Source organism: Phallusia mammillata, chromosome 3 (assembly GCF_965637545.1).
Source record: "Phallusia mammillata chromosome 3, kaPhaMamm4.hap1.1, whole genome shotgun sequence".
Taxonomy (NCBI): Eukaryota; Metazoa; Chordata; class Ascidiacea; order Phlebobranchia; family Ascidiidae; genus Phallusia; species Phallusia mammillata.
Genome location: NC_137254.1, coordinates 6670228 through 6694431, shown reverse-complemented (window position 1 = coordinate 6694431; position 24204 = coordinate 6670228). Strand labels below are relative to the sequence as shown.

Genomic DNA, 24204 nt, shown 5'->3' with positions numbered 1-24204 from the left:
ATTAAAATTATCGTTTGATCTAATTGGTAAACTGGCTTTTACCAATAAAACGTAACAGGCTGGTAATTAGACTGTAATCAAATAAAACTATTAATTTTTTTGCATAGCTGCATTTCATAACTTTTTGCCGGTTAAACGTTATGCGTTCATTATAAATCTGATTTCTGGTATTTTGCCAGATACTACGTGTTTTGTTTATTCTTTCTGATACCTAGTTCGACTGCCGTTTTGACTTTGAATCTTACCAGATGGTTCTAAGGAATCTCTCAGTTCTGTTGTTTGTGCAACAATTTATTAATAACTATGCGTGTGCTTATTGGCATCTTAATTTAACCGCATTACATCTGATACGTGTTCAGCTGGTCGAGTGGGAAAGGGTGGGTGGCGTATTATACGAGCAAGCAAACAATCAACCACTGCGGTAGGAAAACAAACAACACGGCTATAATACGGTTAAATATAAAATAAGCATCAAGACACTCTTTGATCTGGTTTGTATTTGACAATACGAAATTATTACTCTAATAATAATTTTTCATAATAATACTGAAAAATGGAGCCAGTCATTCGGTTTACCATGGAACTTCAATCGATAAACTGTCTTTCATTATTAGATGTTCAAGTCACAAGAAACGATGATGGTGGCTTGTACTCGAGAGTGTACCACAACGAGTACCGGCAAGAATCCGGTACCGGCAAACATTTTTTTATCTCATCACCCCACATACCAGAAAAGAGGAGTGGTTCGTTCCCTGAAAGATCAGGTACGACGCATGTGCACTCATAGCGACAAATACGAGGCGGAACTGCTAAAGGTTTTGCAAAACCTTCAAATTTAACGGCTACCCCAATTGGATTCTCCGCGTTTGACGAGCAACTTACCCCAAACAGGTGACCCATCCAAAAACATAGGGCTTTATGACACTTCCGTACATACCGAAACTGACGAATATTTTACGGCGTATGTTGTGCGACTTCGGCATATCGGTTGGCGTCCAACCTGCCAATACTCTCCGCAAGCTTTTGAGTTACCCGAAAGAACCCATCAATACCTTTGAACAACGAGGTGTTGTCTATTCTATTTGCTGCGCCGAATGTCCGTTAAAATATATCGGGGAGACTGGAAGGTCACTCAACACCCGCGAAAAGAACATCAACGGGATGTTGCCAACAGGGACGCAAAGAAGTCGGCCCTTTCCAATCACGCGGTATCACAAGGCCACCGTATTGATTTCAATGCGGCGTCTGTTGTGGCCCGGGAGCCTGACTACACGAAAAGAATATTTCTTGAGTCATGGAATATTCACCAACGGGGCAACACAATGGACATCAAAACTTTCAGCGTGCTACAGGCACCTGCTCAAAGATTAGAGGCCCAATCATTCGTTATTGTTAGCGTTGCGTTATGACGTGCTTACGTTTTATTCTTTCTTTTTTCCTTTGTTTGTCGTGCACTGTACTAGTCGCATCCAGTGTTATTTACCCTGACGAAGACGACCTGTATAGGACGTCGAAACGTCGGAATAAAAATACATTTGCCAGAAGAGCTCTACAAACTTGATACTAAGTCTGGTAGCAATAGCTTATTTATTACGTAGGTAAGATTACCCTTTATAGTGAGTCAACAAATGTATTTTTGGACTTGAAATGACATTGAATGGTTTATCACAAACATCATATCGATGGACTCATTTATTTAGAGTGTGCATCAACATGTGGGTTTTCAAACTTCCACTTTGTGTACATCTTTTATCACAAACATCACATCGATGCGGTTTCACTTTAATGTGAGTCAAAATGTGTCCTTTTAATTTGAAATGATACTGAACATATTTTCACAAACATCACATCGATGCGGTTTTTCCTTAGTGTGATTAAACATGTGCGTTTTTAAAGTTAAAATGACACTGAATTTCTTTTCACAAACAACGCATTGATGTGGTTAAGTTTAGTGTGAATCAACATGTGTGTTTTCAAATCTCCTCCACGAGCAAAGCTTTTTTTCACAAACATCACATCGATGTGGTTTCTCTTTAGTGTGTGTCAGTATGTGCTCTTTCAAATTTTCAATACGAGCAAACCTTTTTTTCACAAACATCACACCGATGAGGTTTTTCATTGCGTGTGCCACCACTTGTCGTTTCAAAGTTCCGCTTCGCCCAAAGGTTTTTTCACAAACATCACATCGATGAGGTTTATCTTTGGTGTGAGTCAATATGTGTCTTTTTACATCTCAAATACGAGTAAACCAATTTTCACAAACAGTACAGTTATGAGATTTTTCTGTAGTGTGGGTCAACATATGTCTTTTCAAAATTCCACATTGTGCAAAGGTTTTTTCACAAATATTGCACCGATTAAGTTTCTCGTTGCTGTGTTTCAGCGTAGTCGATTTACGTTTCCACCTTCAATAAGCCTTTGATCACAAATATCACTTGCCTCTGAGTCCAAATCCAGAGATGTCATCTTTATTAAAATTAGTTGTTCAGGTATTATAAAAATGTTTTGTCTTTCTTACTAAAACTAAGGTATTACCAACATTGCCGTCCCATCTGTTAAGAACAACGGAATATTATGTTTACATCCTAGAACGCAATATTACAAATTTAAAAAAGCGTAAGTGCTGTGCTTACAAATAATACTTACCCAGTTGTATTAAGTAAAATTAGATGAATTATATTGGATCTCGAAACTCAACTAAACTTTTTTTGGACATATTCGCAGGCACAACATACCTACTTATTGGCGCGGCCTTACAAAACAATCACCGGCCTTACAAACAGAAGAAACATTAGTGCGATTACTGTCTGAAGTTGCAAATCATAATTCTCAACTTGAGTTGTCGCTAACTGGCATTAACTGACTTCGCATTGCGGCCGGCGGCTGTGCAACAATTTCCGTTTCCAGCGTGTCCAATGACAAGACTTCCAAACAATGCAAAACCAATTGAGGGAATATCAAAATGGTTTGTCTAGGACAGTGCTGCCGTCGTTTGGTAAAACCTAGTAACTGCAATTTTCAAGTTTTCGAGAAAAAGCACAAAACGCGTTTGATGTTGGTTAGCATCCAAAAATATTTTTTTTGTCTACCTGTTTGGTGTTTTTCACAAACATGTTACAGTAAAAAATTTTTGGCATACCTACAGTTCACGACATATCCAGAACGCGTCGAGGGGCATCTGCTTGTGCATAAACTTAAAATTTTCATCGTTATGCTATTCAAACTTTTTTATGGAAAGAAAAGAAACAAACGAGTCGAAATCTCTTTCACTCTGTTTTTTTTCCTGGGCGCGAATCCAAAGGTAGAGCTACTAACACGATACGTTTCTCCTGATCCAAAAGTGCCTAATTTTCGGTAGGTGGCGTAAAGAGCTGAATTATTTATTTAGCGGCTATAAATGGGTTGGGTTGGGAAATATTTACATAAAATTTTTACATTAGTAACTAATTTTTTGGGTTAGTTTTATTGAATTTTAAGTGCTGATACCTAACCCCAACCCTAATAGCCCTAACCGTTAGCATTTTTTGAGATATACCGTTTTCAAAATTAAGCACTTTTGGATCAGGAGAAACGTATCGTGTTAGTAGCTCTACCCGAATCCAAAGGCTTACCACGGAGTATCTACTTAAGCGACACGAAGCGACTCTCCAGAATGGAGCTGGGAATAACTGCGAGACGCGATACTCAATTCACACTGAAACTCGGTTAGAAATAAATATATTCCGCACTTAAGGGGTTAAAGTTAAAATAAAAAATGGGTCGCAGTATTGCAATATCAAAATCTCGCGGCACCCCTGAGCATTGCAATTGGCACCCCAGGGTGCCGCAGCACCCCGGTTGGGAACCACTGGTCTAGGACTTCATAAAATGTTAGACTCAATGACACTAAAGTATAGCACGAAATATCCAATCAAGTCAAACTAAAGAAGGCATGTAATGTTGTTGAGAGGTAACAAACTTGTACAAAACCCATTTCATGAACCCAAATCAAAGCATATGGTGTATCATGGCCGATATGTGTGTGTACTGTTCGGCAAAAAAGTGGTAATTTTTGTAAATCATTTAATTACCAACAATGTACAATTAATCAACATGTCCACAAACTTAGTAAATTGAAATATATTGCGATTTATTAACTAATTATACATGCGTAGAGGAATGGAAGTATGTGTATCATTTGCCCGCCAGAGTTTTATTTAAGCGCATGCAGGGATGTCATTTGAACTTTGTTTCTCTTACTGTGGAAAGCAAAGAGACAACCCCGCCTATTAAACAAAACACCATTGGTTCGAAATGTATTTTTTTAATTTTATTATACCATAAAAATTGTTTACTTATTGCGAGCTACTGGTTTTATTTTATCTAATGTGACCCGAAACGCTGACGTACACCTAGAATCAACCGATAAACAAGTTGCTGATCAAAACTGCCTGTCTATTTGCTTGCAATACCAACAACAAAACGTAACAGACAGCTAATTACACTATATGTATTCTAAATTATCGTTTTACCATAAAGTAGATAGTAAGTTTTAGCCGGTTTAACGTGTGCACTGAAGTTTTAATTTATACGCGTTCGTCACAAATGTTGTTTGTGCAAGATTGTATTAATAACTATTTGGTGCTGAGAGTCTTAATTTAACCGCGTAGGATCTCAAATGTGTTGAGCTGGTAGAATGGGGAAAGAGTGGGTGGCGTCTTATACGAGCAAGCGAACGATCAATCACTGTGGCAAGAAAACAAACAACACTGTTGTAATATGCAATTAAACACAAGTCTTGTTGACACAAAACTATTGAATAAATAGAAAGAAATAGACAGCATCTTTGTGACGCCAGAACTCGATTCGATCTTAAATATGGATTCGTTTTCGCATGTGTGTTAAACAAGCAATTAATCACATTTGATACACCGAAGCTTGTACTTTGTATTGATGAAACGCTTAATCATTTGTCAGTATATATACTTTCATTTTAGCATTTGATTAATAGGCAATCGGCATTCAAAACCCTTGTATGAGGCAAAGACAGAAAAAAAAAACTTGTATGTTATAGAATCGAATCCAAAACGCAGGCTAATACGAAGTGAGGGCTTTTGTGTAGTAAAAGCATTGGGTATCAACCAGAACACTTCGTATAGGGTGGTGTAGAGATACGAACTTTTCTTTGATAATTAAAAAAATGAAGTTGAATTTTGCGAGAAACAATAGATTGATTACTAAAACACATACTCATTTAACAAAACACGGGTTAAAATATTCTAATTCTAGGATTAGAACACAAATAAAAAAAGTTAAATGAGTTAATTTGAAATGTACAATGATAACCACAAGCCATTAAAACTATTTACAGTTTTCAATTTATCGTATTTATCGATAAAATATCATAATTGTTGAATCCAAATCTCTCTGAGAATGTGAATAATCAACTGGAGTAACTTTTTGGACCGCGGTATTCGGCAATCCGTTCCAATCTGGGTTGAATCAAAATGTTACGTTCAAAGATAAAACGTTCAAGAGAACGAAAGATAATTTACTTGTAAAATCATTGCAGTCATCCAAATAGGGAGTATCTGGATTCTTCATTCCTCCAATACACACAAACTCGCTTCTCCAATCATCCACTCTAAACAATTCAGATTTTGTATCATTTAGGCACCAATGTGAGCCCCGTTACTTTTAAGCGTTTACTACAATTAAATTGTATCTGTATTTTTGTACAGTTTGTTGTACCTGAACTGCGACTTACTTAACAGCAGGACACATGGCATAAACACTTCCAGTTCTTCCATAAGCACGAAACTGAACAAAACCAGTCGGTAGAGGTTTTACACTTGGTGGCAGCATCGAGTTAACCACTGAATCGTTTCCGATGGAATATTGAACTGGTACTGAAAGTACGTTATCATCACCATAAGAGCAATTCGGGCCTGTAACACCAAGTTTAAAATAATCATTTGACTAAATAGTATACAAAAAGCTGACGATTGGTTTGGAGTAGTTTTAATTACACAAATTGAAGAATATTTCAAACCTGATTTTATAAATATTTCCTTACAGAACAAACTACTTTATGATTTATTGTTGCTGAAATATTTTACTCACAAAAGTTGTCAGTTTCTGAAATAATTTCCAATATTTTGTAGGTAACAGCGTCGATCTCTGTTTCAGATATCAAAGTAGCATTTTTTCTATGCAGGAAAGTCAAATATAACAACAACATGAAGATCACTATTATATAGTAATATCACTTTACACTCAGCAGTGAACAACAGTTTACCTTGCAACCATTGTGTAACCGAAAAGTGTGTTAGATACAGCTTCACGAATTCTCCATCCAAAATAATAGTGTGATAAATATGTTATTTTGTACGGTTCTGTAGTTGGCGCTGCAGATGAATTCCAATTCTAGGTGACAAACAACAAATAACACGTTAATTTGAATTTATTTCTCAGTTATAATTACAGTTTTGGTTTTAGTGATAAATATTAGATGTCGATCAAATAGCTAAAGAGTTCACTTAGTTTCGTTCTTGTATAACTCGAGCGTATTTGGGTAAAATTGATGAAAATTTTCATATATTACCGAATTGGTTAGAAAATGGATTGAGTTGTGCATTTGCAAAGAAGAAGAAACACTGACCACAAACAGGCTTCGAATCCAGCTTACCTCAGTGTTTATGACATGAAACCAAACATCACACAAGCTGGCATACAAAGTCCCATTTCTACATTGTGCTTCATAATGTAAAAGGAAATTGTTGAGAGTGTGATTTCTTTCGTACAAAACTATGGTTTCTGTATTTGGTCGGAAAGAACGAACCTATACATATCAATCATAAAACAATGGAATGACTTCAGATAAATTGTTAATGCGTTATTCCTTTACCCAAAAGCTCATGCTGGAAAAGCAATTATCAAAATTTCCCACCGCAAACAAGGCAAAAAAAGGATGCGTTTTTCGACTCGATTGCATCATGTTTCCAAGATCACATCTATATTGTTAAGCAAAACAGTAGAAGTTTACGTAAAACCAGTAAAACTAAAAAAATTAACTTACTTATAATCCAAACCATAATGTATATAGCCGTCTTGACAATTTGCTTTATGTGAGCTGGGATAGCAAGATTGGCTTGTTCCAATGTTTGCCTGTGCAAACACTTTTTATTTATGGTTCCTCAAAAATACCGCCATGTGGATATATTACCAGCATTCCACCAGAGGAATAAACGTTGTTATCGCGTAGCGAGATTGAACCAGTATCATAATCATAAAAATAGAAATCAGAAATATGCTTTGTAATTTCTTTGGATTTAGCAGCAAGTCGATCCAACATCGATTTTACATCAGGAAAGAAAGCTTGGATATAAAAATTAATCAATTAAAATCATCCAGAACTGGCATCGAATAAATCACCCTTACAAAAATGATTGTTAGCACACACCAAATTTACATAATTTTCAAGAACAAAAAATATAGTGTTACCACTGTCAAAAACGAAATATCGCAAAGTTAAGTACATTACCACTTGTAGATTTTAATGGATAATGAGTAGTAAACAAATTAAGCAAATTTCCTCCATGATTTTTCAAAAAACCGTTCTCTGTTTGATATTGCAGAAAACCTTGCTCTTTGCTGACACCCAGTGGAGTTTGGTTTGGAACATGACGTAACATAATGTCTTTTCCCTGAAAAATTGTAGTCGCAAAAAATGTTCCACTTTTTACAACACACAATATTTACCTGATATTCGTAATAAGCTTGACTTTTGAAATCTGATTTTGTGCAATTGTCAAATGTTCCGAATGAATTTGTGTTCATTCAATTTTGATAATCTGGAATTGAATAGTAAAAATGAGCTGTAGCAATTTGTGTTACATTGCCAAATTTACTCAAGTAATTTTGGTGATTGTTTGACGTCGTAAGAAACCACGATCCACCATAGGCTTCTGTCATATTGAAATTATTGTTGTTTATTGTGGCCACGAGAATCCATCCATCCACCACCAGCTGCTATCATGTCACAGTAAACCTAAATGCATTTGTATTTCTTAAATTTTTATATATTTCAATATTTCCACTGTCTAAATACATTTATGCATTGATTATTATTTTCCTTCCAAATACATCGATAATGTGAGTAAAATGATTTGGTAAATACCTCAAACGATATGAGTGACGGTTGTATGACGTAGATTCCATCTTTAAAACCAGCATCTCTCAGTTCAACACATGAACTTGCAGGGTTGCGGAAAGTACCAAGCGGTGGTGTTGTTGCTACTGATCCAGTTGTGTTAAAGTTGATTTGTCCAGTTGTCTGCAGTGCTAAAGAAATAATTTAGCAACACTGGAACAACAACTATACATCATTACCAAGTTTGGGGGTTGTTGTCACATATTCAGCTGTGTTTAAAGCTGCTTGTCCATTTGTCAGTGGTGCTATACAAATATCATTTGTATTTGTAAACGTATGAGAAAGTAATAAATAATTACCTATAGAGAGTTTTCAAACAAAACTAAAATATTGATTTCTTGGACAGTTTTTCAAAAATTGTACGATCATGTTTCTGACATTTAGCATTGATATAACTTTTAAATCTATTTAGTTGACCCAAATATGTTTTCGAATATTTGACTTACTTTCATAAAGTTCTTCCGTTTCGTCCTAAAGCAAAAGAATCTTGTTGCATAGAAACATTGCATAGCTTTTACAAAAAAAATATTACACACCTGGTCTTTCGTGAAGTAAAGTATTCCGAAACCTAGCGCCGAAGCAGCCAGAATTACAATCACACACACCAAGATTATGTTCAGTTTCGAGAAGATCTGTTTTTGCACACACTTTTTTTCACTTTTTTTGGATTGAACTTTGACATTTTCTAAGTTGAAACAGAAAAGTTTAACTAATTTCACCTTTGATAAACTTTTTCTAAAACGCCCTTACCATTTTTTTGCACAGACGCATCTGTTGGACTCAATGTATTTCCATTTTCTCTATGAAACTTTGGTAAGGGATTTTCATACTCATTTGAGAATGTCTTCGGAAATTCTTTTTCATAAACGCATGATATATGATTAGATACGAAAAATATTTTACATTTAAGTGGAAGAAGTGATTATCAAAATAAAGGTATAATGCAGATTTAAGTTTTGCTCAATATACTTATAGCCAATTTAATTTGTTTGTCTTTTTTTCTGTTTTGTACATTTCGATAACTACAATAAAACTTATTTTATATGCATTGATAATGTTGCAGTTCGTAAACTAACCATAAACTTTCACAAAATGTTTTTACCTGGGTGTCTTATATTAGGTGGAGCATGACGAAAATATCTTTCTTCAATAGTTTCATATGCATTAGCACCAATATCTACATCACCATCATCCATGATTAAATTCTGTCAAAATCTGGAAAAAACGTATGAATGTGTATTTCCTCCCACAACACACATGCGAAAAGTTCTTTTTTACACATTAGTTGCTTATAGTACAACACCATTTAAGAGAATCATTTGTCTTCTGGCAACAGGGTTGCATACAAAGTGATCGAAAGTGTTAATAGTGGTCACTCTAGTGCAGCGGTTCTAAAACTGGGGTCAGCGGTCCTTGAAGCCCGTGAAGCAATTTTACGGGAACCGCGAAAAGGTTGAAGTAATTCTATACTAGGGCGTCCGCAGGTTTTCGGTTAGGGGGGGGTCAAGGTGGGGTTCACTCTGCCCTTTCGGCCGGATGCAAATTTTTTTTGAAAATTTGACCATTACACCATCCAGACAATTTATCATTTTGATCAGTGTTTACATTTCTACGGATTTTTATCGAATTTGGCCAGAGCACAAATTATCAGAGTTATATAATCGTTTTATTACATACTGTTATCGTGCTCAAGTGAACCTTGCGTAAGGTGTAATACAGTGGTTCTCAAAGTATGGGTCGCGCAGGGTCAAAAAATGGGTCGCGCTATGGTGATTCAATTCTGCCCACACAAACTATTACTGCATTAAGTAAACACAAACAAATTTACTTTATGTAGTAGTAGTAAAGTCACCTCACTCGACCACGTTGTACATTAAAATAAACCAACCACTACCACATACAGACAATAGTCTTCAAACCTTACCGTTACGCACATGGCGATTGTAACGTCATAGCACGGCAAATAATAGGACAAGTTAATCATGCGAAACTGTGGAGATGTAACAGTTAGCATTTAAGGATGAGCAAAGAGATTATAAACCATTGGGATGAGTAAGTATTCGTAAAAGGAAACATTTTTAGATTTGGGATTTTTTTCTATTTCATGCATATCAGAAAAAAATAGATTTTTTGATGTTTGAAGCTTGGGTCGTGAGATGATCATAAAACTCAGATTTGGGTCGCGGTCAAAAATGTTTGAGAACCACTGGTGTAATATATACATTTGGGGTAATAACGCACTTTATTTTGTCATAATTCACAACTGTGTGGTTTCCGCAGCGACCGACTGCTAGTAGCTAGTAGTTCCAAGAAATGATAGTAAAAGAACGTAAGAACAGAGAAAAAGAAGCATTTCAATTACGCGATGGTATTTGGGAGTCTATAATCTTTAAAACCGTACACAGAAAAAAGTTATGAATTTTGATTATATCAACAGCAAAGTTGAAAATTAGCGATTGTTCAAATAGCTTAGTTTCAATCTGCCAAGGACTGGTAGAAGTGTGGGCTGTAAATGCAGTTTACCAGTAGCCTATATGTGGTGATTTGAGATTTGCAGTGAGCCTAAAAAGATTTGAGCATTCTGCACTAATCCCCAAAATCAAGATTTATGTGAGATAAAGCCAGTGCCCGCACTAGTAATGTGATTCTGAGAGTACAGGAGCTCAAGTTGTCGAATTTTGCGATTACGGGTAGCTCTTAGGTATCTTCGTAAACTAATAGAGGAAGTGGGATGCTCCCGAAGAAGGGTGATGATCACAATCGGAGAGCTTGACCAGTAAGTCATTGCTCGTATCACCTTCATTGGGAGGAACGGTCTAACGATGCAAGTTGATTTTACTTTTTATTTTTTTTTGGGGGGGGGGTGTTTCTGTGTGTTGCCTAAACGCAACGATGCTATTTTAACTGCAGGAGATTTGTTTGTAACAGATGCAAGATATTTTCTGCATGTACATTATAAAGCGGGCGTTATAAAAAGTTTGACCACTGTGGCTAAGTTTGTATTATTTAAGTTATCTGATTGTTTAAACAAGCAGAATTTAATTCGAATAACAAACCACAAGAGAAAACTGTCGATGTTGCCATAATAAAACATTATAGTAAACACAACATATAATTTGCTGAGTCCAAGTGTGCTTCTTTCCCCTAATGCACATGATTATGATATTTCATTCAATCACATTTTTTAACATTTGGATTTTTGGTTTGTCACTTGACTGCAAACCACTGAAATAAATATTTCTAACCAGTTCTTCTACTGTTTAAATATATTTTACATTAGTTTTTTTTATCAAATAATAATAAACAAATGATGAGCGTGTCCTGTTTTATACACTTAAATTGCACTGTTTCGCTAGTCAGGTCCAGTTGGGACCAATGAATAAAATCTTGATAAAAAAGGATGATTAAATTCGTATATCCACACAACCAGCATGATTTGAACAGATTAAATTACAGAATTGTTAGGTTTTTGTCAATGCGTTGAATCTTGCAACATGTCATACAATACGAGGCATTGCAAATTTTCACCCCACAAATCGATAACTGTCAAACGTGGTTTAAACCAACGACGTACTACCGCATATCAAAATAATTCAAATATTCTTTATTTACAGATTCAAGCTCAGTTCAGTCACGTGACTTCTGTTATCAGCAACACAATTTAACATGTTAACAATGGCAGAAATTTCGAGCTTAAATTTTGTGAAATGACTAATTTGCAATGAAGCAAGTAAGTACAATATCTACCAACAAAAACGTGTTTGTGTTTGATTACAATGGCAATTTAAGATGTAATGAAAGTAAATTGTAGATTTAATAAAAAAGCAATTAAGACTTTATTTGTCAACGAAATTTTATGTTTAAAATATGAAATTAGTAATAATGTAATACAACATAATCATCAACCACGATAAAAGAAATTTAAAGCGGAAGTAAAGTATTTAAAGAAAACACATTCAGTCCTATGGGTTACACATTTGTTTCTGACCTTTTTTGCACAAAATATCACAATTTTGATAAACTTTATCGATAAAATATCATAATTGTTGAATCCAAATCTCTCCTAGAATGAGCATAATCAACTGGAGTCGTTCCACTTAACGAGGTGTACGCAAACCGTCCCAATCTGCGTTTGGTGCCAAAACATTTTTGAACCAAAAAAATGTAAAAACACACACAGATAATTTACTAGTAAAGTCATTGCAGTCATCCAAGTAGAGAGATTCGGGGCTCTTTATGCCTTCAATACAAACAAACTCGCTTCGCCAATCATTCACCCTAAAAAAGAAACAGCTAATACAAATATACATATAATAATATTTCGCTCAGAATCAATGTTTTCTTTTGATTTTTACAATATAGTAGCCTAAATACCTCATAATTGCATATGTGTGTGATTCATTGCATTTAAGTGTCAATTTCTTGCGTTTTTTAAAGATAAACTGAAGATCGTACTTATTCCAAAATGTAATTTGGCAGTAATAACATTTAATCGGTTATCAATTTTTACCATTAGGTATTTTTAAGTAGATATTTTTTCTGTGCAAAGTAATGACCCTTTTTTGCATTTCCTGCAAGTTTCATTCAAATCTGTTGAGATTTGACCCCAAAATTTGAGCGCCAAACCTAAACTGCCACCTTTTTACGTCCTAAAATTTTTCAAATAAATTGCATTTTTTTAACCAGCCGCCCCGAAGTTTGGCGCATATCACTTAGATTTTCAGGAACGTAAAGCTTTTCCAAAAAAAATGAGCAATATTTTATTTTTCCCGTTTTAGTTTGAGTTACCAAAATCGGGATATTTCGGCCCAAAATTTTTTTAATTTTGTGGCAAAAAAATTTTTTTGCATTTTTAAATTCTGCATGTTCGACTTAGTACAGGTGTGAAATTTCACCTTTCTACCTGTACTAGAACTGGAGATATGCGATGTTTTGTGTGTTTGCTGGAGCCTTTTTTCCGCTGTTTGCCCTGGGGGCGTAGGTATAACTTACGGTGTAGCTGCAGCGCGTTTCTCATCTCTCCACCAACTGTGTCCTCCACTTTGTCGCGCTTTTTAACGTCTCAACGTTGCGCAGCTATCTCCGGCAAGGTGAATAATTCAGTGCAATTGTTTTACCGAGCGAAATAAACTCAACTCAACAATGTTGGAAATATCACAAGGTCAGATATCAATTTCCGGAATAATTTTGTAACTTGCTACTCAGCTTTTTTTCATTTTTTACTCAGCTTTTTTTTCAAGTTTGAACGTACAGTTTTTCATTGTTTTATATAATCAAGATCAGTTTTTGCGTGGTTAGAAAAATTGTTTCACTATCGATGCAAGTAAGTAAGTAAGTAAGTTTATTTCGCACGAAATATCCGAACAAAAGAAAAATACGAAAAAAATTGAAAAAGAGAAATGTGCGGGGTAGCGAAAGACTCTGTGGTCACCGTGTCAGCTACCCCTTCTTACACCAAAATTTACACATATACACGCACTCACACGTTTGTACTGAGAATGAATGTTAGCGGTGAGATCAAAATAGGAGCAGAACATTGATGGCAGGAGGTGTTTTTCAAACTTGAAAGCACAATATAATAGTCCAGCAAGGTTTATGGCAATCCGTCCCAGTTTGCGTTTATTACAGAAAATGAAAAACATAAGTATGTGCATAACTTGCCCACTAGAGTTTTATTTAAATGCACACAGTCTCCAACAACCAGCAAACAGTGAGGATGTTGTTTAAAGGTTGTTACTTCTACTGTGGGAAGCAAAAAAAACAACCCCCGTCTATTAATCAATACAACATTTCGAACAACATGTTTAGCAGGAGTTGCTGGTTGTTTCCAAGTGTAGTGTGATTTATTTTGTTATACCATAAAAACTTGTTTACTTACTGCGGCCTACTGGTTTGTTTTATCTAATGTGAACCAAAACGCTGACGTACGACTTCAAATCAACTGACAAACAAGTTGCTGATCAAAACTGCTTCCCTAGTTCTTGCAACACCAACAACGAAATGGTTTGTTTTATCTAATGTGAACCAAAACGCTGACGTACGACTTCAAATCAACTGACAAACAAGTTGCTGATCAAAACTGCCCGCCTAGTTCTTGCAACACCAACAACGAAACAGACTGCTAATTACACTATATTTATTGCAAATTACTATTTTGCAATACAGTAGATAATAACCAGTGGCGGCTCGTGCCTAAAATTTGTGGGGGTGCTGCTCAAAATTTTAGCCATTATTGAACATATATTACTTGGCAATATATAGAAAACCTACATTTATAGTTTTCTAGCCATTGTTTTGTGTAGAAAAACAAGTAATACAAACCTTAATTAGAAACTCCATTGTGACGTAAGTTTTGTTACGCAATAATGTACACGAGTGTAAATATCAGACGATATCATTTGTGTATTTTGTTTACTTGCACAGCGACGGCTAAACACCATAACATGCAGTAATAATGTGGAACAAAAACACACGTGACACAGACTCGAAACTAAGCGGTTGTAAATACGGTAAAACACAACAAGAATATAGAAAAAAAGTGATGATTGGAAAAAGGTCGAAGTATTTCAGTTCGACAACATTTAAAAAAATGGTCATGTTTCATTTAAGTAACCTTATGGTCACAGTCAGCGTTTTCAACATATTATATGACACTTCACAGATTATAATTGTCACACAAAAAAACTAGCCATACAGCTGTTTATTGGTATCATAACTGACAAATTTAACAACCACTTTACATTTGTGTCAGAACTTGTTTATTTTAACATCTTTTTTGAATTTTTGTGTACAGACTATTATTTGTCTTTCAGATTTTTAACTGCTATAATTGCTGCTTTATTTGCTGGCAAATAGCTTATAATTGCTTTTTTTAAGTGCAAAACTCCTTCAAGCTTTAAAATTTACAACACTCTCACTTACATTTAAACCATATTATTAAACCTTGTGCTTCCTTTTTACAACCAAAATGAATCATAAAGTTACAGTTTGGGCATGATAATTGATAGCTTATTCCTTCATTCCAAATGACAACTGAGAAACTGTTTTTCTATTTAGTAGTACTAGCACTGCAAGTGCAAATCTTTTGGAAATAATGGTGTTCCTAACAAAGGTTTGTATCCAAACTGTTTTGCCTTTGCCTTCAAAGGACTCATGGAAACAGCAAAAAGGATTTTTCATCCTAGTAATTTCACTTGTCAAAACATCATCTAGATTATTTTCAAAGTAATCATGAACATCAGATCTACAGAAACATTTTCATTTCAGTAACTAGTATTTATTTGTCAACAATAGGATGTGCTTGGTGGTCACTACTATCTTGTCTGTAGAATGTTCATTCTTAAGAAACACTTCCTGTGAAGCAATTTAGCAGCTACTGTTTAGACAAACAGTACATGTCCATTATATCAATACTCATCTTTTTCATCATGTCCACGTAAGGGAGTTTCAAAATTTCCACAGAACAAAATGCAGTCTATTATTTTGGACAAAATATCACGATTTTTTTCCACTTTTTTGTTGTGTTCAATAATTGAAAGTCTATATACGCCTCACTAAGTTTTTCCTTAAGATTTATAGTTCCCAAAAGTGAAAGTGAAACATCATTGTCCAGTGACTAGTGACTAGTGACTAGTGACTAGTGACTAGTGACTAGTGACTAGTGACTAGTGACTAGTGACTAGAGTACGCATTAGAATTGATGTCTCACAGTTGATTCGTGCGCGGCGACTTTTGTGTTGCGTGTTTAGCCGCAAGAGGCGCTTTCTTGGCATGCTTTATTGAAATATAATGTGGGAACGTTAAATCAGTTTGCGTCTTTTTAGGTTTGTTTCGACAGTGATAGTTTGTTTGTTTATTAGAGTCAGATACACGGAGTGTTTAATTGTCTACCCACTGGGTCAGTACAATAAACTAAAATTGATTGTCGCGCATTTAACCTTCTGATAAAATCGCTGTTAATAACGCCTAAATTAATGATGCAGACAATTGCTAGTTTCGTTCCCGTTTCTGTAAGCGCTGCGACGCATTGTTATGATACGCCTGTCCAGCCTGCATGGACTGCACCAACGGTATTGTATTACTCTGAGACTGAGATACGCCCAGATTATTCTGTCAAGTTTTCAGATAGAAACCAGGCAGCATCGCCGTTTTTGCCACGTAGCCAGGCACCGTGTGATGCACAGTATTCTACACCCCGCTATCAAATTAATTCTGCGCCTGTTGGGTTTGGTGAACTTAATTTACCTCCCCTGTGGACGGATACGGTAAAATTTTGGTTTACAACGGTGGAAAACATTTTCCAAAGCCACCAGGTAACGTCCGACGCTGAGAAATTCTGTTTAATTGTCTCTGTGTTGAACCAGGCACAAGCGCAAAAGGTCAGCCACGTCATTTTAGGTGCTGTTGGTGGTTGTCTTTCGTATGACGATCTAAAACAGGCTCTGATAAAGGCTTTTGGCGTTAACCCTGTTGCTAAGGTAAATGAGTCGCTTCCCGATGTTACGTTGGAAAGTAAGCGCCCTAGTGTCTCTGTTGATAATTTGGTTCCTCCGGGCGATAACCAAGATCCAGTGCCGGTCGCCGAAAAGTTGTTGAATCAGTCGTTTTTGGCGCCTGATTACGGTTTGTCCATTGACGCATTGGCTGAAAACGCGTATGAAATCGCATCGTTTAGCGAACCAACGAACTTTCAATCATTTAAGGTGGCTGAAAAGGACACAATTGTCGCCGGCAATAAAAGTGTCATTGTCGACGCGTGCCGATTCCAGCAACTCGTCAGACGAAAGGCCGGATTGTTTAGATCCGCGGGCGATCTGAGAATCGGATAGCAGGGAAGTATAATTATTGATTGACTTTTGTTTACGGACGAATTTGATTACCTTACTACGACATTGCCTACTCCCCTTACTTTTAATCTCTACCTTGCGATTGCTAATCTTAAAATGCAGCAACTGTACATGTCATAACTATAATTTTTACTGGGAAATGTCACCTTTATGCTTGATACGGTCTAATAATAATCTACTTGTCTACTTAATTAGAAATCCTCGTCTCTCTCGTTCGTGGTTGCGGTAATTGGGGCCGCATGCGCCTAAGGCAACAATTATTTCATTTTTATTACTTCTCACTACATGTCTGACCCAATAGTCTGTAAGTAACTAATAGGGAAAAAATCCGTTATTTCGTTAATAAATATCTGATGATGAGAGTTTTGGAACCAGAGATAACGTAAATACAACGAAAACAACGAGATTAGAAAATCATATTTTACAAAGCTTACCAATTCACAAATTACAATCAAGGTTCGCCCCGGTGCCGGTCCGCGAGAAGTTCGATGTCAGCCGTGTACTTTTCAGGGTAAACACATTAAATCATTTTTGTTGTGATAATTTTAGGCGTTTTTTTTTACTAAACATACGTAGTTTTTTGAAGGCTGGTGCGTGTTAAAATCATAAAAACGGTCCGCAGTGCAAAAAAAGGTGTCGACCCCATAATGTAAAAGATGTGTTGTATGACAGAAACACAATCTCTATGTTTTTCAAAGTAAGGGCTTTTGAAGTAAAGGATACTTTGAAACAAAATTTGGTTGAACCCCAAGAGGCAGAAGGGCATGTCTAAAAGACGGGAATACGGGACGACGGGAATACGGAAATCGAGGTCTAAAAGAAGGGAGAGATGGGGTTACGGGACAGACGGGAAAAGTGCCAAACTAAAAGACGGGAGAGGCGGGACAACGGGAAAGCGCATATTCAATATGACTAAAAGACGGGACTAGGTGAAAGTTCACACACAGTTCTTATAGCGTTAGACGGGACTACGGAAAAGCATTTGTTAGATATGACTACAAGACGGGCCTGGGTGAATGTTCACTTATAGTTCTTATAACGTTAGACGGGACTACGGGAAAGCGTTTGTTGGATATGACACTAAAAGACGGGACTGGGCGAAAGTTTACTTATAGTTCTTATAAAGCTAGACGGAACTACGCAAAAGCATTTGTTAGACATGACTATAAGACGAGACTGGGTGAAGTCGACACGCAGTTTCTTTGCGTAATTAGACTGCACTACGGAAAAGCGTTTTTTTTTAATATGACTAAAAGACGGGACTGGGTGAAAGTTCAAAGGTAGTTCTTACAGCGCTAGACGAGACTGGATGATTAAGGATTGAACTTAATTTCTTAGCAGCACATGTTCCTGTTCATTTCGTGGTTACTTTGACAGGTCCCTGAAAGAAGACTTGATAAAAACACAACTGCAGATTGATGGCCGGACAGCGACAATTAACAAATGCCAGCGAAAGTTTAAGTCAGAAAATAAATTTGCCTCCCATTCATACGCTTGAAAATATGGTTGACGAAACATGAAGTTCAACTACTCAATGAATCCAAAACTTTGACTAAAGTTTGCAGAGCTAGTGCAAAAACATGAGCAGTGCCGTCTTACGCAAACAGGAATAGCGCGACTGCATGTTAGAGGGTTTCCTAAATTGTTTTTCCATACTAACCAACATTCCCCTCGCCAAAACTGTGACATAAAAGCTCGTAACTGGCTTAGGTTTATTCCCAGCGATGCGACGGTTAAAAACGTTATGATAAAAAGTCTAAAGATTAACTTTTATGAGCAGCTGAGAATGTGGAACAGTTGTAATTGCCCAATATTTCCGCTCTCAAAAAAATGAATGCTTTTCGCCCCCTTTCGCAACAAACGACCAACCCAACCTGTGGGACAAATGCGACGAGGTAAAACTCGAGAGAAACAGTTTTTTGCAACACCTGCTTACCTGACCAAAAAACGTGGTCTGCGCTTAACTTTTTAATCGGACACATCAGAAATAAAAAATTGATAGTTTTTGGCTTTGTTTCGTGCTTCTTTCTCTTTTGCATTGTTTACAACTAGTGATGAACCGAACCCATCCAAAAAGGATCGGGCCGAAACCGAAAATTTGGCCGAATCAGACCGAACCTAAAACCCCCTTTCTTATGGATGTTTTCAGCTGAACCTTTGTGTTGTTAATGCGAGTGAACTGAACTATGACAAACCAAAGTCACTTTTACAATACGAAAACTTTACTAAACTTATATTATCTAGACATCGTGGCTCGTTATATTTTATAGAAGCAGAAATTGCTTAATAATGTTTCGTATTAGAGAAAATGAAACTTGGCGCCAGAACCTGATTTCCTCTTCGGAGCCATCCTGTTTGGCAATTACGCCGCTGACCTTTTACTCGATAAATTACCTTTCTTGAGAGCCCCAATATCTCTGGCAACAGCAATCACAGAATCTCTATTCTCTAGCAAAGTCAAGGCACAAGATTGTTCTTCCATTTGCATCTTCTTTTGACCCATTTTCGTGTTTAAAATTTTTTTACAAGACCTCGAAACTTTAAGAAAATACAAAATATTGTGTGATTTCACGACCTTACTATTCACGAAGCTGTAAAGCAACACTAGGCACGCAGAGCAATGGCTTTGCAGTGAAGTGTAGCCAGACAGTAGGTGATGAAATAACTATAAGCGTTTTTGTAACACAATGCTTTTGATGAAAACAGTAAGCTAAGAACTTATGCAGAATTTACATGTAAAGTTTTTTTTGCCCACCGAATGAAAAGATTTTTTTTGCCGGCACTGTAGAGTTACCGTTTTGTGGTTACTCTGTGTGACACAAGTTTTTTTACACTGTTGTGAAACAAACGTACAAAAAGGCATTTTTTCAGTCCAAGTAAACCCATTAATCAACATCATGCCGCTAAAGTTACTTCTTGTTGTGAGTCAACAAGTGTATTTTCAAACTTGAAAAGCCATTGAATGGCTTTTCACAAACCTCACATTGATGGACCTTCTTTTTAGTGTGAGTCATAATGTGTACTTTCAAATTGTCAGACCTGGCAAATGTTTTATTACAAACATCACATCGATGAAGTTTAACTTTCGTGTGGGTCAATATGTGTCTTTTCAAATTTGAACTAAAAATGAAACTCTTTCCACAAACATCACACCGAGTTGGTTTCTCTTTAGTGTGGGTCATCATGTGTGTTTTCAAATCTCCACCACGAGCAAACCCTTTTTCACAAACAACACATCGATGTGGTTTAACTCCAGTGTGATTCAACATATGTATTTTCAAAGTTCCACTTCGGACAAAAGTTTTTTCACAAACATCACATCGATAAAGTTTCCGAATACTGTGTTTTAGCTTATGTCGTCTTACATTTCCACGTTCAATAAACCTCTGATCAAAAACATCACTTTGCTCGAAGTTAAAATCCTGAAATTCCATCTCGTCAATTTAGTTGTTCAATTATTATTAAGAGTACTATGAGCTGAAACAAGATGTTAGCTTTGTGTTCATCTGCTTGAAATCACGAAATGTTATGTTTAAAACTTTTGACACAAATTTAGTTAAACAAACATTATACGTCCCGGAACGTAGAAAAAGACCTGTATTTAAGTTATGCTACAAATTTCCAACAACATGTGTGCAAAGGCAAAGCATACTTAAAAATACTATCCTGGTGTAATGAGATTAAAATAAACGAAACTAACAATAATGCGATGAACTACCTATAAAAAACTAGTAAAAAACGTGATGCTAACACACGTGACATCACATGCGAAAATTTCCATTTTCAACATTAGTTGTTAAGATTGTATACCGCCATTACCTTAAATGCAAGAAAAGTAAACTCAAATGCGTGTAAACACTCTTACAAAATCGGTTTCACGAATTTGTTGCATTTAAAACAGTTTTCCACCTTCCATATGAGGTAAAGCGACACAAGCTCTGTATTCTGCCTTACTGCTGATTAAACTAAAATATTTACAAAGCTAAACTCATTGCCCGACATCAAAGAATATCTGACGTGATTCATGAGTTGCTTCAGGTTTTTATAGTAAACCTTGACAAACAATACATGGAAGAATTCAAACTGCATAATGACCACAAACGAGCAAAGCATATTTTCCTACTATTATAAGCATTCCAAGCCTTCGTGAAGTGTTACAGTGAAAGATTTACAAACAGTAAAGGAGTTATATTGGGAATGCTACATCTGTACAAACAACATGTTGTTCCAGAGTTGCAGATTGATTCTAAAACGATTGTGTCGAAACGTTTGATCTAGCGCAAAAACTTGCTAGTTTACGGAAGTTCCCTTTTCATCTCACCTCCTATTCTTAAGGAACGAGCCATATACATAAGTTAAAAATTTCACTGATAAAAAATTGCTAAGCAAATATATGCCTAAACATTTTAGCACTGTTGTAATACAAGCAACAGTACGTAACTTGATTTGACATTTTTTTTCGTCGCTATTCTATGGTCATCAAAGATGGGTAGCGGTTGCGATATAATTGGTGCAAATTTCGACATATTAGCTAACGTAATTAAATCGTTTTAACTTGTTAGCTCAAAGCTCGCAAGGAAGTAAAAGCGGCAACGGTTTTATTCAACAGGATTGCAAAATCGTGTTTTGAACTATGAAATATTTCCTGTTGGAGTTATTTAGGATGTAGATGCGACTTTGTAATCTGGTGTTTACGCAATTTAACTTTGTGCTTTATCCGGTGCTGTGATCGGACGCTGCTTTGTGTGGTAATTGTGCAAGAGCACACGTATCCAATTTAACGCCTTCATCCGGGGTATATGTAAAACAGCACTCGTTCATTTCGATCTATCTCTTCTTTCTCTTGCAATAAACAAACGAACTGAAGTGCAGGACATTTGTGTGGAGTTCTCGTTCCTGACTAGCTCAGGGGATTGGGAGGTCAAAGACGGTGGCATGCCTCTTTAATTTGTAGCCTTGAGACTCATTTGCCACCATTAAGATAAACCGAACACTACAGATGTACTTATTGCCATATTGACAGGTATAATATTTTTTTCTGGCATTTATTGCTAATCCAAGTAATCGCTTAGTTTTGTTGTTTGTGCAATAATGTATTAATAACTATGCGTGTGCTCACTGGAAGCTAAATTTAACCGCGTCGCGTCTCAAACGTGTTGGGCTGGTCGAGTGGGAAAGGGTGGGTGGCGTCTAAAACGAGTATGCAAACAATTAATCACGGTGGCAAAAAAACACGGCTGTAACAAGATTGAATATAAAACAAGCGTCAAGACAGACACTCTTTGAATCGGTTGACAATACAAACTTGATTACTGTTTCAACATAATGACTTATCAGCACGAAAATGTGCAACCAATAGAAGTAGAAAAATTTATTTACACCGCAGAACTACGTTACCAACTATGATTTTTTATGTTAAAATTCTCCTCGCTTCCACTTTTTTTTCTGTTAGCGACAAGCTGTTTACGTATTATCGACGGAAGCTTTCCTGTATTCCTCACAATTTGAATATTCCATCATGTACAGAATCAACTGATTTGTTCCACAAGAAGTTTGAGCTACTCCACGGATTCAACAACTCCCTGGATGCTTTGATAGAGCATGTTGCCACTGCAAACACATCAGAGGTACCGGGACCAGAAAAACAAAAGCGTTTTCAGTGCAGAAAATTTTTTGTGAATATTAAGGGTTGGGACATGCCTGATATTTCGAATGTGCGAAGAAAAAAATGTTGCCCGGAGGTATGTTGGAAGAAATATTTTATCTTTATTACTTTGTGGTGTATGGTTTGCATTTAATGCAGCTGTGTTAACTAAAACTGGCCTATAAAACACAAAATACACAAATAAAAAAATATGCCGAAGATTTGCCCGAATTACAATCACACACACCACGATTATTTTCAATTTCGAGAAGCTCTGTTTTTGCACACACTTTTCGTCAGTTCTTTTTGATTGCATTTTTACATTTTCTAAACGAAAACAATAATATGATTTTGATAACTTTCCTAAAACACCTTACCATGTTCTTGCACCTGTAGACCCAACGTATTTCCATTTTCTCTATGAAATTTAGATATAGGTTTTTCATACACATTTGAGGGTGTTTCCAGGAATTCTGCTTCAAACAAGGTACGATGCAGATTAAAGTTTTGTTGAATTGACTTATTGCCAATATATCTTGTTACGTTTTATCTATTTTTGTAAAAATACAAAAAAAAAACTAATATTATTGCACCCCTTAAACGTTTTGGAACATTAACCTGGTATCACTGTATTAGCTGGAGCATGATGATTTTTGTCCTTCGTTCATCTTTATAGTTTCATAGGCATTAGCACCAATATTATCATCATCATAATTCATGATTGAATACAGTGAAAATCTTTAAAAAGAACACATTTACAAAGTTCTACTCCTTGCCAGCCATACATATTTAATTATGTTATATAAGTTGCCTGAGTTGTTTTATAATAAACCTTGTCAAGTAAATCATGGCCAAAGCAAACCCGCCTAATGACCACATACGAACAAAGAACATGTTCTTATTATCATAAGTAATCCAACATAAAGTTGTAGCTAAAGGATTGACAACCAGTGAAGAAGTTATATTAGGGATGTTACGTCTGTTGTGAAAAGCGAAGCAGCCCCCGCCTGTTAGTCAAACCAACACAAACCGCATGTTGTTTCAGAGTTCTACTTTCAGTTCTGTTGTTTATTCAAAAATGCAATAATAGCTATTCATGTGTTGACTCGGATCTTAATTTAACCGAATATTCACAAACGTGTTTAGTTGATAGCGTGGGATGCATTGTGCGACGTTTTTACAAGCAAGCAAAAGACAAACAACGCGATTGAATGCTGAAGGAAAGTTCGTCTGAATACCAACCATGCAAACAGGTTATGTTTTTTCAGGTCTACGATGCTAGTTTCGTGCCATTAGCTTTGCACAAAACGTGCTAATAAAACTGAATATACTGAATATATAGTTAGTTTTGACACAATTTTTGTATAATTTAATTGTTATTAACCCTATATTTTCGATTGAAATTATACCGATGTACCGTGTGCTATGCACAAAATGTCGTTGTCATCCTGCAAACTAAACGTTATCCATGTGACATGTTGAATATCACCACAACATGGAACATTATAAACAGCTATGAGAAA

At 36.1% G+C, this 24204-nt stretch overlaps 2 pseudogenes; one reads left to right on the top strand and one right to left on the bottom strand.

Moving 5' to 3' along the window:
* Window positions 1-5742: 5742 nt before the first annotated feature.
* LOC145219367 (uncharacterized) lies at window positions 5743-23400 on the bottom strand (annotated as a pseudogene).
* On the top strand, window positions 16126-17307 carry LOC145217374 (uncharacterized; annotated as a pseudogene).
* Window positions 23401-24204: the final 804 nt, after the last annotated feature.